The sequence below is a fragment of the Vicugna pacos genome, chromosome 7 (genome assembly GCF_048564905.1).
Source record: "Vicugna pacos chromosome 7, VicPac4, whole genome shotgun sequence".
Lineage (NCBI taxonomy): Eukaryota > Metazoa > Chordata > Mammalia > Artiodactyla > Camelidae > Vicugna > Vicugna pacos.
This window is the reverse complement of record NC_132993.1, coordinates 80,944,607-80,959,787: the sequence shown is the minus strand read 5'-3', so window position 1 is coordinate 80,959,787 and position 15,181 is coordinate 80,944,607. Positions and strand designations below refer to the sequence as shown.

General features: G+C 41.4%; 1 protein-coding gene and 1 pseudogene across 1 annotated transcript in view; one reads left to right on the top strand and one right to left on the bottom strand.

Annotated features, from left to right (window-relative positions):
• SUGCT (succinyl-CoA:glutarate-CoA transferase) overlaps positions 1 to 15,181 on the bottom strand; it is a 550,122-nt gene that overhangs the window by 180,364 nt on the left and 354,577 nt on the right. The gene's annotated exons all lie outside the window — the stretch shown is intronic.
• On the top strand, positions 4,298 to 4,398 carry LOC116281369 (U6 spliceosomal RNA; annotated as a pseudogene).

Sequence of the window (15,181 nt, the reverse complement as noted above, 5' to 3'; positions counted from 1 at the left end):
ACTACTAAAACAGGGACCCACATGAGCTTTTTTGTGGCACGTTATCTGAAGGCATGAATAGGTCTATAAGATTCAACACATATGTGCAAGGCTTTACCTCATAGCATTTTCTGAGAAGTTCAAGCAGCATCACCAGAGATAACAATAATGCTGTCAAATACTCCCAAATACTCTGAAAGAGTCAGAAGGAGAAACACCAGGATAGCAAGCCCAACGCTATCCTTTCCACATTGGCTGATTACGTTAAATTTTACATCTACTAAACTGTGCCTTTGAAAGAATCTTCTGATCAGTGTACCACATTCGCAAAGGAGTACATTTAGTACTGTTAGCATAATAATCAGTTAGTTAGCAGGGGGATGTTATCAGTGTCATAAAACTATGGAAACCATGGAGGTAAATATATTTGAACATTTGTCGGGATCCTCAATTAGTGACAAAACAGGAAGAAACCACGCTCTGGCATTCCTTGTAAAGGACCATCACATAGAAATGGGGCTAGCCACTTTGCTAAGACTAGTGAGCCATGTTAGAGAATGAACACAAATATACCAGAAAGACATTTTTCTTTCTGGGAAAGGCCCAGGGTCTGAAGCCACACAAATGATCCCAGGGCTGAGTAACCCCACCATTCATTATTAAACACTTCTTTCTCTATTACCTTTCGGAGATGCTGACTCCGCTGTCTCAGACACACTCCTCCTTGATACCAGATATGGAATTCAAATGTTTTGGTGGAAGTTCCAGGTGTGGCAAGACCATAAAGGTTCTGGATCTGCTGCTCCCTAGGTGGTCAGCCTGAACACACTTCTCACCAAGTCCCAGTGTAACTCTGTGAGTCACTGAGGATATCTGCCTCTTCCTGCCCGTGATGAATAGAAAGAGGAAGCTGGGTTTAGAAACTGAAAATCTCCATTATAACTTCCCTTCTAGTGAGTTTTCCCTGGAGTGAAACAAAATTTCACTCATCAAACGTAAATGGAAAACGTTTGCTCCATCAGTCATCCTTATGGTATAATTAGCTCCCCTGTTGGGTCGCTCAGCAAATAAAACTGGAAATAGCTTATTGCAAACTTTTCAAGACCTTCTAGCCCAGTGCTAGCAAAAGTCAGCACTCCTTTCATTAGTAATATTTGCCTTTACCTGTACCTTTGTGAAAGGTAATATGCCTTTACCTTTAGGAAATCCCTACCAAGACGGGGAAGAGTTAGGACTCCATATCTTGCATGAACACTTTTGGAACATACATGTATCGAGAAGGAATATTTTAAATACTTTCAGAAGAAAATAGTTAGGCACTGATTAATTAGAATGTGTTGTGGTGGTAAAATATACATAACATAAAATGTACCCTTTTAACCATTTTAAGTGTACAATTTGGCATTCACAGTGATCTGCAACCACCACTGCTATCATTTCCGGAACTTCTTCACCACCCCAGAAAGAAACTGTACCCATTAAACAATAACTCTCCATTCTCCCCTGCCTCCAGCCCTGGCAACCTCTGTTTTGTCTCTCTATGAGTTTGCCTACTCTATGCATAATGTACATACAAGGACCATAGGGTTTTAATGTCTGTAATTCTTTGACAGTCTAATTTCTCTTCCCTTGAATATGGGTCTGCCTGAGTGACTCACTTCTAATGAACAGAATGAGGATAAAGTGGCCCTGGGTGACTTCAACACTAGGTCACAAAGATGATACAGCTACCATTCCACCTGGCTTCCTCTCTCATAATTTTTCATTTATTCCTTTTCTTTCCTTCCTTCTTTCTTTCCTTCCTTTCTCTCTCCTTCTTTCTTCCTCAATATTTGATAAAACGTACTCAATTCTATTTCCCATTTTATTAACTATTGCCTCTACTGTATCAAACCTATTATTTACTTTCTTGATTAGACATTTTTCAATTTTTAATCTATATGAAAAATTCACGTGTAAGACTTCTAATGGGTTCTTAGCTGCATTCATTCGTGCTAGTTTCAATTTTTTTTTCGCTTTTTACTCCTCTTACTGCTTAATTTGGATACTAGTTCCTTGTACTCTTTCAAAAATACATAAAATATTTTATTGAAATCATTTGACAAATGCTTGATTATTTCTAACGTCTCAAATGTAATTTCTCCCACTTGTTGGATATTCTTGCTCTGCCATCGTCTTGAATTTCCGCATAGTCTTAAATTTGGGCTTTGTGAATTCTTGTTGCCAATGAAATCTTGTTTGTTTGGGTTTTTTGTTTTGTTTTGTTTTTATCTCTTTCTAAACTCACCTCCACAGAGTGTGGACAGTTTCACAATTGCCTCAGCCTGACCTGAGAGTCCACAGCTCAGAACTAGGTCTTATTCGAGGAGTCTGGGACACTGCCCAGCGGGGAGCCGACAGTTCCAGTCTGCATTGTGGCAAATGGAGTCGTTATTGGAAAATCCACTGGAATGAGCAAGTGGCTCATTCCTCTCCCCGCCAGGTTGTTTCTAAATCAGCCCCTGACATCTGAGAGGACACAGGCCGCTGTGACTCACCATGCTGGGTACACTTAGTCCCTCCCGGGGCTGGGACTACTGCTCCCACTTTCCAGTTTTAGAGCTGGGTACTTCAGCTCCTGCTCACCATGTGGATTTTCATTCTGTTTTTGTTCATTAGATAGTTTCATTTTAAATTCTGCTTTTAGTGAAACTCTACTTTTTTTAAAAAAAAAAAAAGGTTTTTTTTTTTTCAATTTTCCCTGTTCCAAATGGATAGGGAGGTACACCCACTCTGCCATCTTGACCACAGAAGAAAAAATTCGAAATAAAAGGAATGCTTTCTTGTCCTCAATTTTGAACGAAAATTTCTATAATTTTCATACTTAAAAATTTCATCTTTATTACGAAGAGAAGGTAAAGTGAGCCGACAGCTGCATAAAATGATGTATTTGCTCTAATAAAGAGCTGATAATAATACTATGAAACAAGTGTTCTGGAGAATGCAGGGGCCTGAGGAATATTTGATTCAGTACTAGTACTACCAAAAGAATGCAACTTTTAAACATACGAGTATATTTATGTACAAGCAGAAGGTATGCAGAAAATCACACATGTTACATCCTCAGATGGGAAATGGACTTTTTGCAAATCTTTGCAACTCTGTTTAGGAGCCTTTACATCTTTTAAATGACTGAATTTTGCTTTACATTCAGAGCATCAACAAGCTCCTAGGCCAGTGAGAACTGGCTCTTCAGCTCTTCTAATGTTCAAAGACAAGTTCCAATTGCCTGAGTTTGCACCAAGCACCTGCTAAAAGGTACCGTTTTCCCAGCTGGAGGTGCAGATAACTTGACAGACACACTGACAATAGACTTCATATGAACACTTGTCTACATGTCGGCTCATTGAGAGCAAACTGTAGTATGTTCAAAAACCCTGAATTGAGTCAGCCCATTTTAGGGTACGCTTGTCTTTCTGCAAACAGGTCAGTTTCTACATATGGTATGTACCATTCATAGAAAGTTTATTTTCTTAAAAAAAAGGACAGATGCTCTTTAAATCCTTAATATTAAGTATTAAATAGATTTAAAAGAAAAAATGCAGGTACTTTTGATTTTGACTTTATTAAAGCATGTCTGTACAGGAACCCAGAGGCAAAGTTACTGAGTACCTTCAACAGGTGATATAAAGACGGAGTAAGACACACACAATTGCTCCTCTAGCTGATTTTATAATATTTATAAATAGTTGTTTTATAATATGTGATGAAACCCTTCTACGTCAGTCTCTCTCTCTCTGTCTCTGTCTCTCTACCTCTGTCTGTCTCTCTCTGTCTCTGTCTCTCTCTGTCATGGTTTGTGAAGATATTCTCCTACAGATACACTTTTTTTTAATTAGCTGAAGAGAACTCTCTTTACAATGCAGGCTGTAGCCAGACTTGTGAACTATGCAGGTTACTGACAGTAACTTTAGTGTAATTTAGAAATACTGTCATCCTGAAATTTCAAGAGAATTCATAAGCTAGTCATTATTGCTTAATATTTCTACAGGAGAGATTCTAAATCTATTTTTTAAGGATGCAGAGAGAAATAAATCATATTTTCAAAAATGTATGTGTGGATGACATATAGTCGACTCTCCTCAAATGTTTTTTAAATGAATTAATATAATTTTACACACTCTGTGTGGGAACAACTATGTAACTTATTTTCCTTCTTGCTCAGGCATAGAAGGGCAAGAAAGTCAAAAGGAAGGAGGTGGTGGCACAGCTCCACAGTTCTTTTTCATGTGTGCCTAGTTTATCTTTATGCTGACAGAGGGTGACTAGGATGTGAAAAGTGAGATGTGGCACGTATACTAAAGTTGGAACGAAACCGAGAAGATAAGCATGACCCTCTGTAAGGATGACATGCAAATCTGTGAAGCGTTCCATATTTGTCTATATAGTGGAATATTACTCAGCCATAAAAAAGAATAAAATGCCATTTTCAGCAACATGGATGGACCTAGAGGTTATCATCCTAAGTGAAATAAGTCAGACAATGATGAATATTATATGATATCCCTTATATGTGTAATCTAAAAAAAATGAAACAAATGAACTTATTTACAAACCAGAAAAAATAGATTCACAGACACAGAAAACAAACTTATGGTTACCAAAGCAGAGACGGGGGAGGGACAAATTAGGAGTTTGGGACTGGCAGATACAAACTATATAAAACAGATAAGCAACAAGGACCTGTTGTATAGCACAGGGAACTATATTCAGTATCTTGTAATAACCTCTAATGGAAAGAATCTGAAAAAGAATTTATTATATATATAGGTATGCCATAACTGAATCACCTTGTTGTAACACAACACTATAAATCAACTCTATTTCAACTGAAGAAAAAGAAAGAAAGTTAAGTGTACAAGGATGAATGCCTGATCTGCAAAACCCATGACAACCACAGAACACTTAATATGCAGAAGATATTCAAATGACCAACAAGTACATGAAAAGGTACTCAACATCACTGGTTATTAGAGAAATGCAAATCAATCACAATGATAGATCACCTCACATCTGTTAGAATGACCATCATCAAAACAAAAACAAAAACAAAAACAAAAACAAAAACAAAAACAAAAATAACCCCCAAAAAACAACAGATAACAAATGCTGGTGAGAATATGGGGGAAAAGGAACCCTTGTGCACTGTTTTTGGTAAACTGATATAGTCACTACAGAAAACAGTATGGAAGTTCCTCAAAAAATTAAAAATAGAACTACCATATGATCCATCAATTCCACTTTGGGTATATATTCAAAAATAACAAAACCACTGTCCGAAAGATACCTGCACCCCCACATTCACTGCAGTATTATTTACAATAGCCAAGACATGAGAACTACCTAAGAGTCCATCAGTGAGTAAGTGGATAAAGAACATGTCAATACAAAAAAGCAGGAAGTTCTGCCATTTGAGACAACATGGATGGACCTTGAAGGCGTTATGCTAAGTGAAACAAGCTAGACAGACAAAGACAAGCACTGTAGGATCTCTCTTATATGTGGAATCTAAAAAACCAAACTTGTAGAAAAAGAGATCAGAGTTGGGGTTGCCAGGAGTGGGAGGTGGTGGATGAGGGTATTGGGTCAAGGTGGCAAAAGGCACAAACTTCCAACTATAAGATTGTATTTTTGAAAGTTGCTAAGACACTAGATCTTAAAAGTTCCCATCGCAAAGGAAACAAATGTAATTATGTGAGGTGATGGATGTTAACTAAACCTGTGGCAATCACTTCATGATATATATTTATATATGTATCAACTCGTTATGTTGTATACCTTAAACTAATATAATGTTAGATATTAATCAGTTCTCAATAAAACTGGGGAAAATTCAAAAAAATAAAAAAAGGCTTTGCTATGATGCTGACCCACGGTCAAGAATGGAGCTGGACTTCCGTCCCAGGAGGAAAACAATGTCAGGCAAGGATGGGTCATCCTGAGCACTTCATGGTACCAAAATCATTCCACACATACTTCTACAAAGCATTGTACTAGGTCACTGAAGACACTGTGATGAAGGAAGTCCTCTTCTGTGGGGCTGGCATTCCAGTAAAATAGTCAGAAAGGGCTCTGGGCCTGTCAGCATATGTAGGCAGTAATGTCAGAGTCCAAAGAAAGAATCCAGTGACTTCAAAAACCACGCTGGGGTAAAAGCCAAAGGTGGGTGCAAATGCTGGGGTGACTCCAAGTTTTAAAAGAAAAGAATTGAAACCCATGTAGCAATAAGGCAGACCTCTATTTCCCTAGAGAAGAGACACGGCCTTGTCCCTGAGCAAGGGAATCTCAACTCAGTGGTCCCCTCCTATGTCTGTCACACTCTACCAGGGTGTTGAGATGGGTCTAGTCTTGGATCTCAGGAGTGATGGACATCTACAAAAAGGATCTCACCCAAGAGATCTGTGGTATTACCTTCCTGATTACAAAAAAGAAAAAGTCTAAAAACTAACCACTTCATCCCTGCCACAGTTGCCCAGATCTAAGTCAGGCCCTGTGTTTCACATCACAAAAGGGCTCCTTCGGCAACATGTAGGCCGACTGCTGATTTGGTTCTTTGATGAGTAAAAACAACCTCTTGAATGTTCAACTTGTAAAACTAAGTCTAAACAGCTGGTGACAGGGACAACAAATGTCCCACGGTAATCTTAACTCGACCAGGGTGTGCACGACGTTCAAAATCCGTAACATACGTACACAGCCAAAGTCAGGAAGGAAAGGTGTTATGAAATATAGATCAGGAGTGTGCCTGTTTGAAGGTTAAGTGGTTTCTTGTTACATAGAAATAGTGCTGAGAGAAACCCAGAGTCACTCAAAGTAAAGCTGTGTGATCCATCTATGTTACAACACAGGGCTCATGATAACAAATACTGTTTCCTGTTTTTATCCCGTTAAACATGAGGTTATAAAGACAAGAAGGCAGTGGGGTGAAATAAAACGACTTTGGACTTTGGAGTCAGACAGATTTAGGTGTGAATGTCAAGTTAACCACTTACTAGATAACCTGGATCAAATTACACCGCCTCTCTGGGCCTCAATTTTCTAATCTATAAAAGAGAGATATTAATAACTATCTCATAGGAGTTTCATATGAAATAAATGAGACTCTCCCCTCTCCTCTGACACACACCCACACCCACACCCACCCACACATCCACACATCCACACCCCAAATAGTTAATCACTTCCCATCCTGTTAGCTCCGAACCTTGTCAGTACTCTATTACATAACTTTAAAAAGATTTGTTATAAATTTGGAACTCTTTGGAGACAGAACATATATCTCATTATCTTTCTGTCACAAGGATTCAGAGAGGTCTTAGCATAGAGTAGGTACTTTAAAAAAAAACAGTTCTTATTGGGCTTTGTTTTCCTAACATCCACTGTGTTCATGTCGCCAGAGCCCTCTTCTCTATTTAAGATAAGAAATGAGAACAAGAGAAAGACAGGACTTAAGTTCCAAGATTACAATTGTGCCTAAGCAAAAGCTTTTTACTACAAGTGGTGTGACAGTAGGAGATCTGTTGTTTCCGGTTTCTGCTTGTCCTTGTCTTGTGGTTACTCTTCCCTAAGAATTAGTATCTTGGTTCTCAGATATTGGGTCGAGCAATAGTGAACAGAAGGGCGGGGAGGGTGTAGCTCACTGGTAGAGCACGTGCTTAGCATGCATGAGGTCCTGGGTTCAAGCCCCCGTATCTCCGTTAAGAAAATAAATAAATACATTTAGAATATGATGGCAAATGCATGCACATTCATGTATGATCAAAAAATTGTGCTGTATACCAGAAATGGACACAACATTGTAAACTGACTATAACTCAAAAAACAAAAGAAATACTGAACAGATAGCAGATATTTTATCATGTGCACTGAAGACACAGCAGATAGAGAAGACAAAGATCTCCTTCCCCGTTTCCTGGGATCCAACTCGGAGTAGGACAAGGGGTTTCCCACTTCAGTGTGAGCTGGCATCAGAGGACTCCGGGTGTGAGCTAAGGAGTGGCCACTGGAGGAGCAAAGGGGAAGACGAGGTGAAGTGGGGGAGCTCTTGACAGTTCAGCAAGGAGAAGCGGGTCGGGGAAGTGCTGGCAAGCACAAAGTGTAGGACTGAGCTGGCTCTCTGAGAAGGAAGTCAGGGGTGTTCTTTGCCTAAGTGTAGGTTTAAATCGAAAAGCAGGAAGCTGGAAGTCAGGGGGACACAGGCAGGATACCCCTGAAACTTTTCTCCCCTGAAGCTGATAGTTTATTTCCCCCACTGAAACTGGCCTCAAAAATTTAGACATGTTTTTCTTCAAACTCTGTAGCTTCTCATTCTAAGCTCTGCAGTTTACACAGTGGAGCTCTGCTCGTGGATTGGCAGATCTTTTAAAGGACTGTGAATATTTTCCTCCCTTGATATGTTACATGTAAGGTCAACTTTATATTTGGATAAAATATAATCCAGATTCACAAGACTGATATTTCATGAGATGCATAATCTGACAGATAAGGAGTCTTTAGCTCTGATCCCTAGTTCTGAACCATAACTTTCCTGGCTCTTTCTCCAATAAAATAACTTGATTTTCCACTCAGTTAACAAACTATGTGACTGTGGACAACACACCCTCCCTTATCAAGGTCCTCCAAATTGACCCCTTCCTCCCGCCACATGCCCATCCCCTATTCCAGCCACACAGGATCAATGGAGGTCCACAAACATCATGTCCATAGAGCTTCAAAGTCTCTCTGCCTCTTGACAAAGTGGGTCTACTACCTTCAAGGCTATTCTCAAAGGTCTCAACCACTCTAACGACCCTCCGGAAGAGAAGAGAGAATCTTCTCTCTGCCCTTGGTTTATTACTTACTCTCTAATTGCCTTTTGTTTATTTGTTTGTTTTTAGAGGGCAGGTAATTAGGTTTATTTATCTATCTACTCTAATGGAGGTACCGGGGATTGAACCCAGGACCTTGCGCATGCTAGGCACGCACCCTACCACTAAGCTAAACCCTCCCCGCATCGCTTACTCTCTCTGTGAGGGACATGTCCTGAAGGGTGGCACACAGGTTTCTTTTCTTTCTAGATAAATCTACCATTCACTGATTTAAACTACATAAATCACACTTAGTGAGCATCAGGCTGTGTGCTTGGCTGGGCTTAAGCAAAGATGAAAAAGACCTAGTTCCTGCACTATGGAGACCACAGTTAGCAGAAGATGAGTAAACAGATGAGTAAATGGAAAATGAGAATATGAGGATGCAAGCCCTATGACACAGAGACGCAAAGGATGCTAAGAGAGGGTATGGAAGGAACGAGTCCCAGGCAGAGGAGTCTGGAAGAAAGGAGGAGGTGGCCCCGGGTGAGGACACCTGGGGTGGAGGGGGCAGTGAGCTGGCAACCCCTCGGAAATGGATGGAGAGCGCACACTCGGGGACCAGATGCCTTTCAGTAGGGGCACAGCACAGGCGGTGAGAGGACAGCGAGGACGACAGAGGAGCAAGAGGAAGGCTTTAGGTTTTGTTCTAAAAAACTGAAAGCAGGTGACTCCGTTCCACGGGTAGCTGGAGGCTGTAAGGGGGTGAGCAGAAACGGAGAAACCTCTGAGGATGCTGTTGCTATAAAACGTGTGAGAAATGATGAAGGCCTAAAAGAGGCAGTGGTGGCGAGACTGAGGAAGGGAGGGCCAGTTCAGGGAAGCTGCTTTCAAAGTTTTCTCTGTCTGTCTTACTGATGGGTTGAATGTGGGGGCTGAGAGTGAGCCGGGTCAGGAACGGCCTCTTCATTTCTGTCCCGATTGCCTGTTATGGCTGAGATAGAGAAAGAAGGGCAGATTCAGTGGGTGAGAGAGGGAAAGATTCTGAGTTTAGTTTGGGACATGTCTGAGGTCCTATGGGGCACCCCAGGATGGCAGAGGACTACGCGTGTCTGTCACAGAGTAAAGACAAAGGAACTGAAGACAAGAATACTGGAATCGCTGGCATATACGTAGTTGCTAAGCCGTTTAGAAGGACAAGAAGGACATACGGAATGAGAAGTGGGTTGCGCAGGTTACGACTGTGATGGAAGTCCATTAAGAGAGATTCAGAAGCCAGAATCCTAACTTTGCCCTGCCACCGAGTTCCCAAGCTCTACCCTTTACCCTCAAAGTCTCATCGCAGACTCCTCAAGGAAATACATGCTCAGAGGTCGAAAACTAAGACCAGGTTGAAGTGTCTGCTTTCCCACTATAACGCTTCCCCGCTGTACCCTCACCCCCGTAGGAAGCCCCTCGGTGAGTGAGACTGGACCATCCACGCCCTAATACCAGAGGCAGATACAAGGATCTACAGCAGTGAAACTAGCAGGCTGCTTAGTCCATTTGCCCTGAACTGAAACACAAGTCTCAGGCCTCTGTATCTGACCCTCCAATGTCAAGGAAAATGGTGTCAAAGGAAAGGCAAACTGAGGTCACCCAGAGGACAGAGCAAGGGCCTTTGCCGTGGTCTAGAGCAAAGACTCCAATCCAGACACCAAGGTATTCTCAGGATAAGGTATTTTCCTGGCAGCCATGGCTCCAAACCCATATTGCTCCCAGTTTCATGGGAGGAAGAGAGGGATTGTCTAAGGGTAATAATCAAGAGATAGATAGAGGGTGAGAGAATCCCCTGCACCTGGTTCCAATAAATGTCACTGCCCTTGATCCCACTTAATCAGCCCTCTTCCTTGGGGATGAAGTTAGGAGTCAGAAGTTTCTAAGACTTGCCAAGAGCTCCCATTGAACCCAAAAGGCCAAACAAAGGACTCTGACAAATATCTAAACTTTAGAGATGGACAAAACAAGGGGAAATTTAAGGAGATGCCTGAGAAGGAAGACTAAAAGGGTAGAAAGAAAAGCAGAAGAGAGTGTGCATTTCTAGAAATTACAGGAGGGTAGAGTTTAGAAAGGGCAAGTAGTCAAGAGTGTAAAATGCAATTGGATATGACAACTAGCAGGGCTGTAAGTGGCCTCAGTGAAACTGGTTTCCAGTGGAGGAGAACAGGACCAGAACCCCTAACAGTGGTGTACAGGCATGCTCACGATTCTCACACACGCTACGATCTGCATCGGTGAGAGCATGAATTGAGGATTCCACTGCGTGACAGCTAGCCAGCAGTCCCTGGAACTGGCTAATGGCCAACTCACAACAGAATTCTCAGCTAAGGAAGAAGGTACCTCAATAACACGGTCTTTGCTCAGTTACTGCCCAGATGGCTCACTTGAGTATCTGACCAGCAGATGGTGAAGCATCACAAGAGTGTTCCAGTTTTCCATGAGCTATGAACCTATTCATTCTCTTCCCTTGCTTACCATTTGGACAAATGTGGGTTAGTATTTCTTTTGGAGCTGGAGATGAACACACTTTTTATCTTAAACTTCACTGGAAAACAAAGATGAGAAGATAAAAGAATGCCTCGTAGGACATCAGACTCAATGTGTCCAAAACTGAACTCTCTCTCTCTCTCACACACACACACACACGCGCATCAGCAAAGAAGCAGAAAGAGAAAGAGAAAGGATGAACTACGCCACCTGTATTAGGGTTAAAACAAAACCCCTACACTAAACTTACACTAATATTAATATTTTGGGGGTGATTTGAGTCCTCGATTCAAGCCCCAGCTGTGCCACTTACAGGCTATGGACCTTGGGAGAGTTACTTCATCTCTTTTATTTTCATTTCCCTTTGTGGTGAAATGGGATGGTAACAATGATACCTAACTCATGGAATTGTAAGAGCTAAATACTAAGAACGCATACACTTAAGGACAGCTATCTTTTTAATTCTGCATATGTGTGTTCTGTAATTTGCAGAGTAGGAAATGGGTTTTGTACAATGGCAAAGAATTTTCTCTTAGAAGTCGGTCTTCCATTTTAAAAGTCTTTTTCATAGGGGAAATAATGAACTGAAATAGTAAGCAATTTGGGGATTAGATCAGAATTAAAACTTAAAATGGTAGTAGTTAACATCCAATCTCTTTGATGAGTATTCATTATTTTTTTAGAGGACTGAAACTGGTTGTATCTGTGGCTTTGGTATTCAGTTTCATTACATAAAAGTTGTATAAATTAAAACAAGAACACATACATACAGCATGACTTCTGGTGCAAACTAAGGGCTCAATAAATGTTATCTACTCTAATTATTATGGCCCTTCAGAATTTGTGAGGGCCTCCAATTGATCATTATGGATCTCAAAACTAATTATAGCATATTTACTATTCAAGATCATTTGCATTCACAAAACACACATAACATAAACACCCATACATATGCATACACATATGTGTAACAAGACAGTTTCTCCAAAAAGGCAGTCTCCACATTATAAAGAGCTTCAAGCTAAAAATATATCAATAAGAATGTTCTTTGACCCTAGAAATGTTTCTTCCCCTTCACAGAAACAATGAGTATAATAAAGTACTCACAGAATTCTAGGACCCAAATTCTCTTTATGAAGGCTGACACTTAGGAAAATGTACTTAAATGAAGTGAAAATATTCAAGCTTCAAGGGAATTAGTGGATGCTGAGAATATACTGGCCCAAGAGATGTTCTAGTTTCTAGTTAGCCAGAGACTGGAGAGTTAAAATTGGAGGGGCGGGGGGAATCCAAGACTAGGGTTCCAGGCAAGACTTAGTTCTTAGTTTCCACCAATCAGATGAACTTATGTGAAATGTTGATTTTGACTCATGAGTCACGTGGAGAGAGAAGCAGAGGGTGGGGCATGCTGGCTGCCAGAAGCTGGCTGGTTTCTGAATCTGGTTCTTCCTGGCTTAGCAGTCACTGCTGCTTTCCAGAGGGCAGCAGAGGAAATGGACCTCTGGGAGCAACAGCTCCCTTATCATCAGCTTCCTACAGAGGTGGCAGTTTTCTTGACTGAGCACAGCAGAAAGGTTCTGGGAGCTTGTCTCTAGATCAGCCTTCCATTCCAGTTCTTCCAACAATTTTGAAGTCCTAGCCCACTGCATCAAATCTCTGTCTAAACTAGCTATAACCGATTCTGCTGTCTGCAGTGGAACCCTCCCTGAATAAGAGAGACGAGCAGAGAAAATACAGCTTTGGACCAGGGTCCAGTCACTGCCTAGGCAAATCAGACCTGCTGAGATCCCTGCCTAAGAGTGATTTGTGCTAGTTCTCATTGTTGAACCCCGTCCACATCAGAGCCTGGAGAAACCCAAGGAAACTTGCAAACAATTTTCTATCAAGAAACCACATGGGATTGGGGAGGAGGGGGAAGGGAGAAGGTGGAAGAACAGAGATATTTCAGAGGTAGACAAGGAGTAATGTGTATGTATTGATGGTCTGTAATATAGTCATTTGAAAGGTAGGCACTGTCTGCAATGGAAATACTCAAGAAGAAGCTTTTGAAAAGCCATGCTTCTTGGATTCCATCCCAAGTTAACTCAGTCAGAACCCAGTGGGGGAGGTGGGGGTGCACCTAGCAATCTGGCCATTGTGATGGGTAATGAGGTTTGAGGGCCAATGCCGTATGGTAAGTATGCTTCGACAGAGAGAGAACTTCAAAGCTGTTACTATGGTTCACTTTCAGAAACAATTTAGAAGCTGAAAGGAGGACGATCACTTTATCTTAGACACATGTTTCCTTTTAGCCTGCAGTTACTGATGTTAAGAAAGAGCAGGATTTGCTGTCAGATGAAATCTCTCCATTGAAGAAGATAGGAATTCTTGTGGGTGCCCCAGCCTGATCCTGAGAGCCCGAGGGCGACAGATGTGTCACCTGACAGCAGCCACCAATTTAAGGAGGCAAATCACATCTGCCTGATCAGTGGCTCTAGAGACGCACAGTGTGGATGTTTTGCATTCATTGTTGTTGAGAGAAGATATCTGTCAAGTCATTGGGTTGGTACTAAGCACCCAGCCTCGCTGTGGTCCATGAGCCTTGCACTGGAATGAGCCCGTGTAAATGGCAAAAGACAGTCAATGTGGATAGACAAGTCACTCAGTGCAGTAACTGCTGATAACATACAAATCCGAAATCTAAAGGTCAGTAAACTGCTGCGTTCAAATGAAACTTCGAGGCTGTGAGTCCTGTGCTCACCCCCGACACACGGAGAGGACTGGCCCACCACCAAGCCCTGAGGAGGACTTTCATCTCATGGGGCTGGAATCGCCCTCCTTTCTTGTCTACACGCTTTTCCGTCATCACCAAAAAATTGGAGCGGGCTAACAGGCCTCTTCCTCTTGGCATTTAGAAATACCTCTCTTTTCATTTCTCATTAAAGAAAAATGTATATAAAGAGCTGAGAAAAATCTGAAAAATAGAACATATGCATCACATCACCTTCCTTCCACTTCCAATTTGAAATCACTTGATATTTTATACAAATACGAAGTAAATAGGCTGATAGGAGGATTTCAGCTAGAAATATAAAGGGAAAGAAACTGATCCTTCTTGAGCATTTTCGGAATGCCAAGCACTGTGGTCAGGAGTAGGTATCGCTGTTCATGTTACACGGAACGCAGGCTGAGGGAAGATAAGCAACTGGCCATGGGACACACAAGGAATGCAGACCCAGGATGAGACCCGTGACTGTCTAGTCTCTTTCCCGACAAGCTCTCATTATTGTTAAAAAGGAAAAAAAAAAAAAAGAATGTTTACTTAGCACATTTCATTTAGAAATACAGATATCTAAATATACAGTGAAGATGACTTGCAGATTAAGCTCGGTTCTTTACTGGAGACTGGAAAAAGCACATATTCCCAGAAGGGAGCTGAAAATAGTTGCATCCTTCAAACTCTGTGAGAGTCTCCCAGGAGGCAGGGAAATGCACAGACTCCGAGGGACTGCCCAAGGGGAGCAAAGATGCCCAGAGATGGACCGGAACGTTCAGGGAAAAAAGTGTTCTTCTGACCACTAGGTAGTTGAACAGCGTAATAGTGGAGTCAAGAGGGTAAATTGTCGGTGCCGGGCCCAAGCAGGCCCCATTACTTTCTCATTCTTGTGACCTCTGGGCAACTCTTCCATTAGTTAAAAGAAAACACAAATGTGTATTTCACAGAAATTCCAGTTAAATCAAAAATGTGAAGGGCTTAGCACAATGTCTGATGCTGGGGATCTATTTAATAATTTTTTAATCACTCTTAATATTAATTATTCAGGAAAAAGACAGATTGTTTACCTACCCTTCACAAAGGCCCCCAACTCTTC